Source organism: Penaeus chinensis, chromosome 11 (genome assembly GCF_019202785.1).
Source record: "Penaeus chinensis breed Huanghai No. 1 chromosome 11, ASM1920278v2, whole genome shotgun sequence".
In the NCBI taxonomy this organism is placed as follows: Eukaryota; Metazoa; Arthropoda; class Malacostraca; order Decapoda; family Penaeidae; genus Penaeus; species Penaeus chinensis.
The window spans coordinates 29,177,171-29,192,865 of record NC_061829.1 but is presented as its reverse complement, the minus strand read 5'-3'; positions in this window follow the sequence as shown (position 1 = coordinate 29,192,865).

Below are 15,695 nucleotides of genomic sequence, written 5' to 3'. Positions count from 1 at the left end.
GTAGTAATGCGGTATCATAAAGTCACGAAATTCAGATTGAGCATACTTAAAACGAACATGAAATTGAAAAATATCATTACATAAGTAGCTTTGTATCATTTTGAGATAATCCCGAATCGGTGAACGATAAGTTTCATAGAGCTTTGTGTATTTAAAATATACTGTTTACTACATTCAATTTCTGTTGCCAATTTCTATTGTATTACAATTAAATATTCTACTTTTCGGGCGAAAGTCATCATGCACCGTGGAATTAAGCAACTGCATCATGAAACTGAATAATGTTATAACCACTGACAAGATGACTAATGTAGCATGTTTACTATAGAAACTTAATTCAATCTTTAGAATCATGCTTCGTCATCTGCAAGACCTGAGGTCGACCGCATGGATCCTTTCGAGGCGACGGCAGAAATTCTGTCGCGATTCAGGGTGACGAAGGGGGCTGAAAATGAGCATATGCAGAAGATTCTAGCCCACTTACCCCACTTACCTCAAACTCTCAATGATCTGCCTATATTGTTTTCACACTTCAATTTGATTTAATAAGTAATAACTTATAGACCACAATTATACACTAGTATTGCCAAATCAAACCTATTTCATCCCAACCTAACCTGATTTAACCGAACTACCTAACCGGTTCCCTATTTTAGAATACGTTTGCGGCGACTGTCTACCTAAAAGAAAAATCTCCTAATTAGATGCTTAATCGATAGTTATCAATATATTTCAGTTTCGTGAATCCTGTTATACCGAAAATTGACCATCATTTCATCCAACAGGTATTTCTGCACTCCTTACCTGCAAGTGCTCATCACCCTGAGGTATATGGTCATTGGTAATCACCAGCTGACAGTTTCAGACTGCTACAACGCTTCACAGTGTTATGTAAACAGATGTAGCAGTCGTGTGGCACGAATCATTGCCAGGATGAGCCATAACATCATCAAGATGCCTGGAACAAATGAAACACTCAGAGTGATGGGGGATTTCATGGCAGTTGCTGGAATGCCTGCTATTGTTGGCTGCATTGACTGCACCCACATAACCCTCAAAAAGCCACCTAGGGACCGATCTGAAATATTCTGAAACAGGAAAGGAGTATTTTTCTTAAATATACACGCAGTTTGTGGGCCACAACTACAGTTTTTGATAGTGTTGCTAGATGGCCAGGTAGCGCTCACGACAGCAAAATTTTCGATATGAGCCGCCTGTGTGTAGAAATGGAGGATGGAATCCATTGAGGTCACCTGCCAACACCAGTGGCCAATCATCAATCCCGTCAAGAGCAACGCTGCAACAGCTCCCACACTACCACCAGAAACTGCATCGAACGGGCTTTCGGTGTTCTCACGAGGTTTGGTTGTTTAGGCAAAAAATGCAAACAAGTCTGGAAAACACAAAAGTTACTCTCGTCGCTACAGCCACAACCTCTCTGTCAGATAGAGGATGCCACTTCCCGATGATGTGCCATTCCAGCCAGAAGCAGAAGCCCCTGTCGACCCAAATCCTCTCCCTGATAACCATGCTGATGCCCCTGTTCATCACAGGGCAGTGTGGAACGTCGCCAGATTATTCAGAATTACCTTTGATCCTTGTATTTCTTGTATTTGAAAGTAAAAAAAATATAATTGAGTTTTATTGAAGATATCCCCGAAAACCAAATGGGTGTTTATCAACAAATACTATTATCACACTGCCAAACAGAAGAAAATTTGAAAAAAATAGTTAAGGAAGACTCAGCCGTTAATGCATCTATTTATACATTCTATTACTGAAATACAATATTTTACAAGCCTTAATATATGTTACCAAGGTTGCTGTGCAAAAAAAAAAAAAAAAAAAAAAAAAAAAAAAAAAACATGAAATACACTTAAACCAAACTTCATTTATTTTCGGTTTTCAGTTTGGATTTGAGTAATTCATATTCTAAGTTAACAGTTTTCATCGGTTTAAGCTTTAAGTCATATTCATATTTCTAAAATGTCGTTCTGTATTTGTTTATTCTTTAAGTCAATTTCTAACCGCTTCATTTCCATTATCTTCATTTTCAAATCTCTTTCATGTTCCTTTCGTCGTAATTCCATTGATTCATGATTTGACGCTTCTTGAACACTGAACTTTGTTCCTCGTTTATTTTTTCCTCCTGAGCAGCGAAGATTGTAAGCAGATGTAGCATATATATATATATATATATATATATATATATATATATATATATATATATATAGAGGACTGCAGTGGTGTGGTGGTAGGTTCTGATGAACACAAAGCTGGCGGTGTTTGTGATTCTGGCGCTGAAGATGCACTGGGCTCTGCCGCTTTTTCTGAGCAGGACTCCGGTGATATTGCTAAGGATGACCGGGACTCTAGTGGTGTTGCAGGCAGTGATACCCCTGTGTCATCCTCCTCCTCCTCCAGGTCAATTGCCACAACATACGTTGGTATTCCAGAGTCAACATCAACTAATGTTGCTGTTACGCAACTGTTTGCCTCAACTATTAAAGAGAGACCATGAAATGAATAAAGGCAGAGTTACTCTTCCATGCAAATAGTAAACATATATATATATATATATATATATGTATATGTATATATTCATATATGTATACAGATGTATATATGTATGTACAATTATATATGTACTTGTATAAATATAAATGTATAAATGTGCACATATACAGTACATGTGAGTGTGTGTGTATATGTGTATGTTACATACATGTATATATGCACATACATATAAATACGTACACATATTTATATACATATACATACTTAATATACACATATTTACATATATACACACATATATAAATATGCCTATGTACATACACACACATATATACATATACATATATAAATATGCCTATATACATACACACATATATGCATATACATGAATACATATACATATTTGCACATATTTATACACATACACATTTATCAATACACATAAACACACACACTTATATATGTATATATATATATATATATACACATATATACACACACACATGTATATGCATATATATATGTATATGTATGTACACACACACACACACACACAAACACACACACACACACACACACACATATATATATATATATATATATATATATATATATATATATATATATATTCACATTTAACTACACACACATGCACATATATACACATTTATTCACACATTTGTATATTTATGTACAGTATATATACAGTTATATGCACAATTTACTTATACTCTCATATCAATGTGCCCAAGACCAAAACTTGCTTATAGTTATGCTTACACTGGTTTGTCTGAATCCTAGGAATTACCAATAGAACGTAATTCTTGGCTGATGACAGAGAGAATTCTGGACTTTAGTTGAGTGGAAGCAACTTGTGTCTGTCCTGTCTTCATTGCCTCTTTCTTCTGCTGGATGATTTTAGCTCTGGCAGAAGGAAATATATAATATAGCAAACCATATTATTAAAATTGATACCAGCTTATCAATGATTATTAACATATTTTCTGTCACTGAACAGGATATACATTAATGTTGATCATATGGTATTAATTTTCCCGCCAATTCAAAGAATGGGGAAATCAGAATCGGTAACTAGGGTCTACTGATAGACTCCTTGCCGGCTGAACACATGTGGAGCCCTTTGTATGTAACAAAATTCACAAAAAACTACAGGGGACAGAACATAAAACCCGGGCGAATGGGTTAAACACTTATGTGTCTTGTATAGTCCCTGGTTATCGTTTTCTATGTTAATGCATAAAAGGTACAGTTATCTATGTTTTTATCTTTTTATCTATTTATTTACAAATTCATCCTTAGAGCATGTCCAACTTCTTACATTCTCAAATACTCGCGGGTATGTATGAACATATACATAAACACACACACACACACACACACACACACACATATATATATATATATATATATATATATACGTATATGTATGTATGTATATATCTATATATATAAATATATATGCATGTATTTATGCATGTATATATATATTTGTTTATATATTCATTGATGTATGTATTTATGTGTATGCGTATGTGTGTGTGTGTCTGTGTATATGTATGTATCTATATATACATATATATACATATATATATATATATATATATATATATATATACGTATTCATCATGTATGTGTATATATTCATAAATGTACATATATACATACATATGTCCATACACACACATGTATATACAGATACATACACATATATATATACATATATACATACATACATTTATGTATATGTATGTATGTATATGTATATATACATACATACTCAACCCAACTTTATCAAATTCGTGCAAATCCGCACGCAGATTGCACGCATGTGATGAGTGTGTCATGCACACACATTGCCCTCGCGCGCGCGTGAGCACATGCATGAATTTGACAAAATTGTGTTGGTGTTACCTAGATATGATAGGGGTGCCCAACTGCTGCCTTGTAGTCCAATCCGTGCATGGTCAAAGGCTGTGGATGTTCACTCTATGCAAAAGAATCAACTGCTTTGGCATCTGTGAGGCAGTTCGTCGGCGCCTGCGACCTCGTTCTGGCAACTCCTGCGACGCCGTTAGTGCCAAACCGTATCAATATTTGCCGTTTCTTTGGGTCCATCAGCTGCGTGAAGAGAGAGAGCTACTACATAGGCAACAGTTTGCTCCTGTTATTTCGCCCATATACGGGACAATCGCCTGATGGTGGCCGTCTGTGTGTATATGTGTATATATATGTATATATATATGTATATATATGTATATATATATATATATATATATATACCTACATATGTACACATATAATCCAGTCAAGGATGATCTAGATCAGCCTGTGGAGTAACCTGATGAAATCTTTCGTAAAATGTTGAGTAGGGCCCAAAGAGTCAGAAATGGCCTTTGCCAGTTATTTTCAATGGTGGGGTCAACCTTATCACTTTATGCTTGCAAATTCACATTACATTTCAAACAGTCGCTTGTAGTAATTTTTACAGCGCATCCTCATCTTGTTGAAGTCGACTTGATGTTTCCATTTTTCTTTCACGAAGGTAGGTTGTTTTCAAATTCTCGGTTACCAATTTGTCATATCAGGCAAAGAAAATAATACAAATATTTAAAAGCTTATTTTTTGTGATATCAATTCCCAGTTGTTGATAGTAACCCTGGTCTTCCAAGAGCGCTTTCACGATTTCACGCATTCTCCGGGTGTAACTTTACAGCAGCCTTCTACAGGTGAGGCATTACTAAAGCATCTGCCATGATGAAACTGATTGAATTGGAAATTTCAATCTTTGATACATCAGTTAGTTTGTTGGTTTACCTCAAGCCTGAACTGATTGATTATAAAAGCTGAAAATGATGTCAGTGGAAACTCGTAGACCGTAATTAGACCCTCAGGTTATTCCTTTCAGAAAAGGCAAAATCAAACCGCTGCAGACCCCCCTAACGGGAGCCGCTTTGCCGCAGTGGGGGGGGGGGGGGATTGAGATCCCAATGATCTGATGAGCCGGACCAGAGGGCTACCCATACTGGTAGGGTCATCAGTGAGGGATGAGACAAAATGGCTTCCTGGAGCACCTAAGCCTTTGAGAGGGGATGGAGCACCCACCCCTGGTATATTCTATCTTGGACCATTTCCATTATCCGTTCTTAACTATTTAACGACGCTACTGCTTGTTTCCTGTAACTGGCTCCCATTCGGTGCAAAGCGATCAGCCGGGGATAGACTAAAACGAAAATAGAAAAACGAATGTAGGAAAACGAATGATAAGCATAACACTATGTAAACAGTGTGATGACACGGGTTTGAGCAAAATAAAAGTGGAATGTCAGTGTATTGAGTCTTCTTAAAGCAGAATGTCAGTGTATTGAGTCTTCTTAAAGCAGAATGTCAGTGTTTCCTACGATTTAGAAGAGGAATGTCAGTATTTCCAATATTCCAAAAGTGGAATGTCAGTGTTTCCAGTGTTCTACAAATGGAATGTCAGTGTTTCCAGTGCTCTGAAATCAAAATGTCCGTGTTTCCAGTGTTCTGAAAGTGGAATGTCAGTGTTTCCAGTATTTGGATAGTAGAATGTCAGTGTTTCCAGTGTTTTGAAAGTGGAATGTCAGTGTTTACTGTGTTCTGGAAGCAGAATGTCTGCTTTTCCAGTGTTCTTAAAGCAGAATTTCAGTGTTTCGAGTAATCTACAAATGGAATGTCAGTGTTTCCATTGTTCTGAAAGCGGAATGTCAGTGTTTCTAGTATTCGGAAAGTGGAATGTCAGTGTTTACAGTGCTCTGAGAGCGGAATCTTAGTGTTTCCAATGTTATGAAAGCGGAATGTCAAGGTTTCCAGAGTTCTGCAAGGAGAATGTCAGTGTTTCCAGTATTCAGAAAGTGGAATGTCAGTGTTTCCAGTGTTCTGAAAGCGGAATGTCAGTGTTCCCAGTGCTCTGAAAGCGGAATGTCAGTGTTCTACAAATGGAATGTCAATGTTTCCAGTGTTCTGAAAGCAGAATGTCAGTGTTTCTAGTGCTCTGATAGCAGTATGTCAGTGTTTCCAGTGCTCTGAGAGCGGAATGTCAGTGTTTCCAGTCCTCTGAGAGCGGAATCTTAGTGTTTCCAGTATTCAGAAAGTGGAATGTCAGTATTTCCAGTGTTTTACAAATGGAATATCAGTGTTTGCAGTGTTCTGAAAGGGGAATGTCAGTATTTATATTGTTCTGAAAGCAGAATGTCAGAGTTCCCAGTGTTCTGGAAGAAGAATGTCAGTGTTTACAGTGCTCTGTGAGTGGAATGTCAGTGTTTACAGTATTCGGAAAGTGGAATGTCAGTGTATCCAGTGTTCTACAAATGGAATATCAGTGTTTCCAGTGTTGTGAAAACGGAATGTCACTGTTTCCAATGTTTTGCAAGGAGAATGTCAGTGTTTAAAGTTAACCTTCGACCCCTTTGTACGAAATATTTAAGCTGCCACCACCTGGTTAATTCGTCCAGGAACGTAAGTTTTATGTTCGGAAATTGAAAGACATGTAGAAGAGTGTAATTAAAGTTAAAAGAAAGCAAGTGTAAGTGTATAGAAAGTACAAAGGTTAGAGGGTCAACACTGGTTAGCGTGTTTATGCCGAGGTGGAGTGCTTGTCGATTGTGCAGACTTATGGTATCAAAGAAGTTTATCAATTTATTTAAAAGTCCTTGGAACGCGAAGGGGAGACATTATGGAGTCTTAAAAATCAGCTATTAAGTTTATTAAAAAGTTTATTAAAAACAAATCCTTAATTCAAATTCACAAATAATTAAAACAATGGAGAATCACCCTCCATAATCCCAAAAGATGGTAGGAGTAAAAGTACAAAAACTTGAAATAAAAAAGGAACACAACTAAAATTCAACACGTAAAATGAGCATTTGAATAAGATAAAAGTAAACACAGAACGGTAAAGATAAAAGAGCACATCACCTCATTAAAAAGAGTGAAAAAAAGTAAAAGATGCCATCTTACCGCCTCTTACAATGCAATCCTCGCGACCAGGGAACCAACGCCTCACGGCTAAAAGATGCTCTCCCCCCTTGACCTGGCCAGTCGGGACCTATATGTAACCCTTCCAGCAAGCATGAATAAAAAACGAGGGAATCTCGGGTCAAACGAGGTGAAAGGTCGCGTAGCTGGCAATAGATGGCGGTGTCTTCCCCTCTTAATTAAATGCCCTTTCCCTTTAAAAATGACTTATTTTAAGATAGCTTTTAAATCAAATATGTAAAAGAGTCATCAAAACTTTTCTAAAAATGGTAAATAGATTATTATAATGAGGCAGAATGTTGCTCTTCTGTTCAGTTTAGGTGTAAAGAAAACGAGAATAAAAAATACACATCAATATAGTTCACACCTTAAAACAAACAAAAAAACATGTAACACTATAAAACAACATCTGTTCTCCCCTCCCCAGCTTCCCGGACATGGGTCATTCACGGGTATGGGCGGCCTCGCATTTTGGGTTGTCAGAGGGGAGACTCTTTCTTTCCTCCGGTTTCTCCGCCACTTGGCTGGCGATTCACTACAGAAACACTAACATTCCGCCTTCAGATCAATGGAAACAATGACATTCTGCTTTCAAAACACTTGAAACACTGATATTCCATTTGTAAATCATTGGAAACATTGACATTCTGTTTTTAGAGCACTGGAACTACTGACATTCTGCTTTCATAACACTGGAAACACTGACATTCAGCTTTCAGAACACTGGGAACACTGACATTCCACTTTCCGAATACTGAAACACTGGCATTCAACTCTCAGAGCACTGGAAACACTGACATTCTGCTTCCAGAACACAAGAAACACTGATATTCCGCTTTCAGAACACTGGAAACACTGATATTCCACTTACCAAATACTAGAAACACTGTCATTCCGCTCTCAGAGCACGGGAAACACTGACATTCCATTTCATATTACTGGAAACACTGACATTCCACTCTCAGAGCACTGGAAACACTGATATTCCACTTTAAGAACACTGGAAACACTGACATTCAATTTGTAGAACACTGGAAACACTGACATTCCGCTTTCACAACACTTGAAAAACTGACATTGAACTCTAAGAGCACCGGAAACACTGGCATTCTGCTTCCAGAACACAGGAATCACTGACATTCCACTTTCAGAACCCCAGAAACACTGACATTCCATTTGTAGAACACTGGAAACACTTAAATTCCTCTCTCAGAGCACTGGAAACACTGAGATTATTCTTCCAAACAAGGAAACACTGACATTCCACTTTCAGAACACTAGAAACACTGACATTCCATTTGTAGAACACTGGAAAAACTGACATTCCCTTTGCAGATTACTGGAAACAATGACATTCTGCTTCCAGAACACAGGAAACACAGTCATTCCACTTTCAGAACACTGGAAACACTGACATTCCATTTGTAGAATACTGTAAACACTGACATTCCGCTTTCAGAATACTGGAAGCACTGACATTTCACCTTCTGGATACTGGAAACTCTAACATTCCGCTCTCAGAGCACTGGAAACACTGACATTCTACTTCCAGAACACAGGAAACACTGACATTCCACTCTCAGAACACAGGAAACACTGATATTCCACTTTCAAAACACTGGAAACACTGACATTCCACTTTTTGAATACTTGAAACACTGACATTACACTCTCAGAGCACAGGAAACACTGATATTCCACTTTCAAAACACTGGAAACTCTGACATTCTGCTTCAAGAACACAGGAAACACTGACATTCCTCTTTCAGAACACTGGAAACACAGACATTCCATTTGTAGAGCACTGGAAACACTGACATTCCGCTTTCACAACACTGGGAACACTGACATTCCACTTCTCGAATACTGGAAACACTGACTTTCTGCTCTCAGAGCACTGGAAACACTGGAATTCTGCTTCCATATCACAGGAAACACTGACATTCCACTTTCACAACACTGGAAACACAGACATTCCATTTGTAGAGCACTGGAAACACAGTCATTCCCTCTGTAGATTACTGGAAACACTGATATTGTGCTTCGATAACACAGGAAACACTCTCATTCCACTTTCAGAACACTGGAAACACTGTCATTCCACTTTCAGAACACTGGAAACACTGACATTTGGCTTTCAGAATACTGGAAACACTGACATTCCACTTCCAGAACACAGGAAACACTGACATTCCACTTTTAGAACACTGGAAACACTGACATTCCATCTGTAGAACACTGGGAACACTGATATTCCACTTTCCGAATACTGGAAACACTAATATTCCGCTCTCAGAGCACTGGAAACACTGACATTCTGCTTTCAGAACATTTGAAACACTGACATTCCATTTACTGAATACTTGAAACACTAACATTCCGCTCTCAGAGCACTGGAAACACTGACATTCTACTTCCAGAACACAGGAAACACTGACATTCCACTTTCACAACACTGGAAACACTGACATTCCACTTTCCGAATACTAGAAACACTGATATTCCACTCTCAGAGCACTGGAAACACTGACATTCTGTTGTCAGAACTCTGAAAACACTGACATTCCACTTTTGGAATATTGGAAATACTGACATCCCACTTTCAGAACATAGGAAACACTGACATTCTGCTTTCAGAAGCCTCAAAACACTGACATTCTGCTTTCAGAAGCCTCAAAACACTGACATTCCACTTTTATTTTTTTCTCAAAACCGTGTCATCACACTGTTTACATAGTTTTATGCTTGTCATTCGTTTCCCTACATTCGTATTAGTCTATCCCGATCAGCCGCTGCCTCAGTTCCCCCAAGGTCTTGGTGGGGTTAGACCTTGATGCTCCTGTGGTCAGTGTGACGTGGTAAGATTTTCTATTTAAATTTTGTTTTATTACCATTGTGTCGTTTTTGCCATCATAGATCATCCCTGTGTTATTGATTATTATTTTTTTGTAGGGGCAATTTTGGCTACATGCGTGGGACCAGGCCAGCCTCTTGCTGGATCCGTGCCGTTCGCACAAGCCAAGCGGAGAACTTTTCTTGCGACTCTGCAGGGAGGGACTTTCTATTTCCAAGCAAGGCTATGGCTGGGCAGCTCACCTGTACCCTCCACACTGACGGTATGTGTGACAAATGTTTTCTGTAACTTTGCGATGTCACTTGATACGAAGTACTAATTAAGGGGGGGGGGGGGGGAATAAATAGATGTTAGATAAGGTTAGGTTTGGAGTTTTGGCTTCGTCTGATACCACACTGTTTACTTACGTGTGACTAAAGTGTTTTATTATAATTGTATTGTTAGAAACTTAACTCGGCTTTTCTGAAAATGGACTTTTCTGCGCATCTCGTTTTGCTCTTGTTCACTCGGGAGCCATTTTCGTCCGTCGGACAAAGGCTCATGTTTTCGTAAATGTGATTTTTTAAGGTTTCATAAATCACTTTCTTCGATTTCTCCAGGTTCCTATCGCTATCCTCCCCCCCCTTCGACCCCCGGCCCCCACGCATCCCCCGGCCCCCGACGGATCCCCCAAGATCGTTGTGTAGATGAAATATGTAAAAAATAAAAAAAAAACAGGTTTTCCTTTACTTGGCGTCTCTTTCGGTAGCAAAAACCAAGCTCTCAAACCCAAACAAGTCCTAAATCAGAAGTCATTCTCTGATTGAAAATCATCCTTTTTCCTATAATGAATATGAATTTCTTGCCGCCTCTTAATCTGCTCTGAATTTAAACATTTTTAAAAGCCAATGGATATGGGAATGGAAATTGAAACCTAACCTGAATTAATACATATCTTCCAAAAACGTAAATTTTGAAATAGTGTCCCCTTAATTTATTCAAGTTTTCTCTTTCAATTTTGAATAGGTCGTTGTGTTTTCCTCCACCTCGTCGTGTTCGTCTTCGTCCTCCATCTCCTCCTCGTCCTCCGTCTCCTTCTCGTCCTCCACTCCTCCTCCTCCTCCATCCCCTCTTCTTCTTCTTCTTCCTCCCCCTCCCCCTCCTCCCCCTCCTCCTCCTCCTCTTCTTCTTCTTCCTCCTCCTCTAAACGCCCAGACGCTCTGCACCCTCCGTGAGCTTTAGGCGGTGAATATAGCTGCCTAGATTTTCATTTGTCTTTAAAAGTTTTCATGGTTAGTATCTGGTGTGTGTGTGTGTGTGTGTGTAAATAATTTATATGTATGTATATGCATATATATTATAAATATGTATATACTATAAATATGTTTATATTATAAATATATGTATATTGTATCTATATACATATGTATATTCAACTATAAATGTATGTGCATCTATGTATTTATATGTGTATATAAATGCATATGTGTGTATATATGTATGTATATGATATTCGATGTATATGTCTGTATATATACATGTTTATACATATATACGTTCATTCATATTCGTGCCATCACCGATGTGGCGTTTGACGAACTACTTGATTCACCAATGATCCTTCCCAGACACTTTGTTTCCTCCATGAGCTTTGGTTGGTTGGTTTGGTTTGCGAAGTTCTAGCTTCGCCCGGGCCTTCTGAATATGGCCCGGCCTGTGTCAGCTTTTTACGGCTCTCATTGAGTTGTCTGACACTCGGTGCTTACCGTGGCGGCGGGATTGCCAGCAAGCGCTCCTGCCGCCATGGTGTAAGCATTTCGCTTAGCTTCTTTACCAGCACGGCGGCTGTTGTGGGCGGTACATGTCTCAGGAATTGTGTATGGTCACAATTTTCTAGGTAGTGGACTAGTGTGGCGTTCGGCTCGCCACAGTGCTTGCAGCACCTTTCATCGCGTTCGATTGTTGGGATAATCTGCCATGCACAGTGGTAACCTAGGCGCATTCTGTGAAGAATGACTTCGGTACCTCTGTTGCTTACTTCAGAGAGTGCCAGTGGTTCATAGCCTCTGGCGTCTGAGTACCAGCTGGTCGAGGGGGAGGTTCTCGTTTCCTCTCTGTGGAGCTACCGTAGGAAGGTACGACCGACCAAGGCACACTTCTCCATAAGTAATTTTCGGCTCGGTTTTATCGTCATGGGATTTAGGGGCATACCCCTGCCAGCGACGGCTAGTCTGTCAGCAAGCTCGTTCCCTCTGATGCCGATGTGGCTTGGGACCCAGTTGATGATAATTCTTCTACCCTGAGCAAGAATTCTCTGTGCCATTGTGAGAGTCGTGGTCAGTAGGTAGATGTTGTCTGTGGGTGAGCTGTGCTGAAGACAGTCAATGGCTGCCCTGGAGTCTGTGTGTATGACCACGTGTCCTTCCCTTAGGGACGCGTGGCCTAGGGCTTCCATGATTGCAACTGCCTCTGCCTGTAGCGAGGAGGCGTTGTCTGTTACCCTCATGGATCGCGTGGCATCCCTTGCTGCAAAGCCGGCGCCTGCAGTGTGGCTCAAGGGATCGACCGATCCATCCGTTAATATGTTCTACTACCCGGAGGAGTGATGGCTGCAATGACCCTGTGGGCTTCTGCCTTTAGGCTAGGCATGGGGTATAGGCTCTTTTTCATTGACAGGCTCATTATGTTGAACTCTATCAGGCTCAGTGCCCACGGCGGGGCTTCGGCAAAGTCGGGGTGGGGGGAGTCCATGCCCTTAGCAAGAAGCTGTTCTTTGAGCTGATGGCGTATCAACACCCTGGCTGTATGAGACAGCCACGAGTTGTTTGCAACGAGCTCGTTGTCTTATTCGAGGCATCTGACTAATTCTTGTCTTAGGCTTGTGTTCCTGGGAGCCTGGATGACCTTTGACAGGAATTGTGTTGCCGTTAGATCGATTCGTGAGTCCAGGGGGAGAAGGTTTGCCTCCATCAGGAGGTTGAGGACCTTCGTCCACCTCGGGGCACCCAGAATGATCCTGGCAGCTTCATTTTGGACTGTTTCTAATTTGTCTGTGTGCTTTTTCTTTGCAGCAATTAGAGCGACTGAGGCATAGTCCACAATAGGCCGGACAGCATGTACATAGAATGATCTTAGTACTTTGTGTCTGGCCCCTATGCGTCTCCCAGTCATTGCTCTCATGACGGACAGTCTTGCTTTGGTTCGGTCAACCAGGTACTGGACCTCCTTATGGAAGGAGAGGGTCCGGTCTATCCTTACCCCAAGGTATAGGTAGTCCTTGACCCATTCTAATTCCACTCCCTGGATTCTCAGTCTTGTGCCTCGAACTCTCTGTCTCAGAGCCATGGCTTTGGATTTGGCTGCAGAGATATTTAGTCCTGTCCTACAACACTCCTCTGACACGAGGTCCAGACAACGCTGGGCTTTATTCTGGCTGCGGGGTCCAGTGGAGGTGATAGCGAGATCGTCTGCATACGAGATGATGTGGCACCCCACTGGGAGGTTTATGTTGAGGATGCAGGACATTTAAGTTTTGAATAGGGCTTAACTGAGAACCCCACCCTGTGGCGTTCCATTTTCGAGCGGCATGTGCTGCGATAGGTGACCCTGGAATTTGACATTGGAAGTCCTGTTCCTGAAGTAGTCACCTATCCAAGCCAAGAGATTTCCTCTGATTCCCTTCTGGATCAGGCTTTCCTGAATGGCAAGCGGACTTGCCAGTTCAAAAGCCTTCTCCAGGTCAAGGAATACCACCACAGCTGGGCCCTTGCTGATTGTGCTTAAGAGCGTGGCTATGCTGTGTGCTGTGCCCATGCCCCTTGTGAACCCGTGGAGGTGTTCGTGCGGGGGTCCCGTTTTCCATTGAAGCCGGTTTAGTACCATCCTCTCAGCCGTCTTGGCCAGGCAGCTGAGCAGAGAGATGGGGCGGTACTTCACCGGCTCCTTTGGTTTTGGGACGGGAACTATGGTAGCCCTCTTCCAACTCTGGGGTAGAGTGGAAGTTTCCCAGGACTTGTTGATGAGTTGCAATAGTGCACGCTCACCTGCTAGTCCTAGGTGGGAGATAATGGGGTACGAGATCCCATCAGAGCCCGGGGCTGTGTTGGAACTGGTTTTATAGGCTTTCCTTAGTTCCCTCAGAGAAAAGATAACGTCTGAGTTATCGGGTTCGGCTGCCCTTTCTCTGATCTGAGCATGTCTGTCTGGCTGTAGACGCTCTTGTCTTGCCCTCAGCTCGGCTGGCAGACTGTTGCTGCTCGTTCGCGCAGAGAACTCGTGCGCCAGTCTGTTAGCCTCTGCTTGGGGGTCGTGATGGGTGGACTTTGGGGCTGAGCGGCTGGTAGCTCGCTTGACCCGTTGCCACAGCTCTAAAAGGGTGGTTTGGTGGTCGAAGGACTCACACCATTTCAGCCACTTTTCCTGCCTGACTCTGTTGGCAGTTTCCTTGGCATCCGTGACAGCTTCCCTTAGGAGGGTTAAGTTGTCAGGGGTTCTTTGCCTTCGGAATAGTTTTCGGCACATGTTCACCCTGTTGTTGACCTCCCTGATCTCGTCATTGAAGTACCAGGCGTCTTTGTGACTTCTGGACCCAGGCCGAGTTTTGGGTATGGTCTGTGAGGCTGCTTCATTAATGGCGTTTAGCAGGCTAGCTTCGAGCACTTCCACGTTTTCGCTTTGTGGGGGATCGTTGCATCTCAGACAGAGGGCCAAGGCGTTTTGAAACACCTGCCAGTTGGCCTTGTCTGTTTTCCATCTTGGATTCGGTCTTAAGATTTCGGCTGGGCCAGCATCCATGAGGGTAGTTATAGTGCTGTAATGGTCACTTGTGACGGTCTCATCGACACGCCAGCCAATCCTCCCCACCAGAGTTGCAGTGGCCAGGGTGAGGTCTAGGACCCTTCCTCTGACATGCGTTGGCTCTTGGGTGTTGAGGAGAGCGATCTCAGGGAATGTCTCTAGCACGTCGGCTATGTGATAGCCGGCCGCATCCGGTGCCCGGCAGGGAGCCAGGATGGGGTGGTGTGCATTGAAGTCTCCCCCTATGATCACTCGGGCATGTGCAGCAGAAGCACAGACCTGGCTGATGTCTAAGCTTCTACAGCGTGGCCGGCTGTACACATTGTACAGTTTGAGGGGCCCCCCGGCCAGGTGAACCTCGACGGCAAGGGATTCAACATCGTCTCCACAGTGCGATGCATCGGCTATTGCGGAGCAAGGGATTGTTGCTCTCACAAGGGTGATCAAGCCTCAATTGCCAGGTGTTTGTGGCAGTGTGAAGGCATGGTACCCTAAGAAGCGAACAGTGTCCACTGTTAATGTCTCCTGGAGC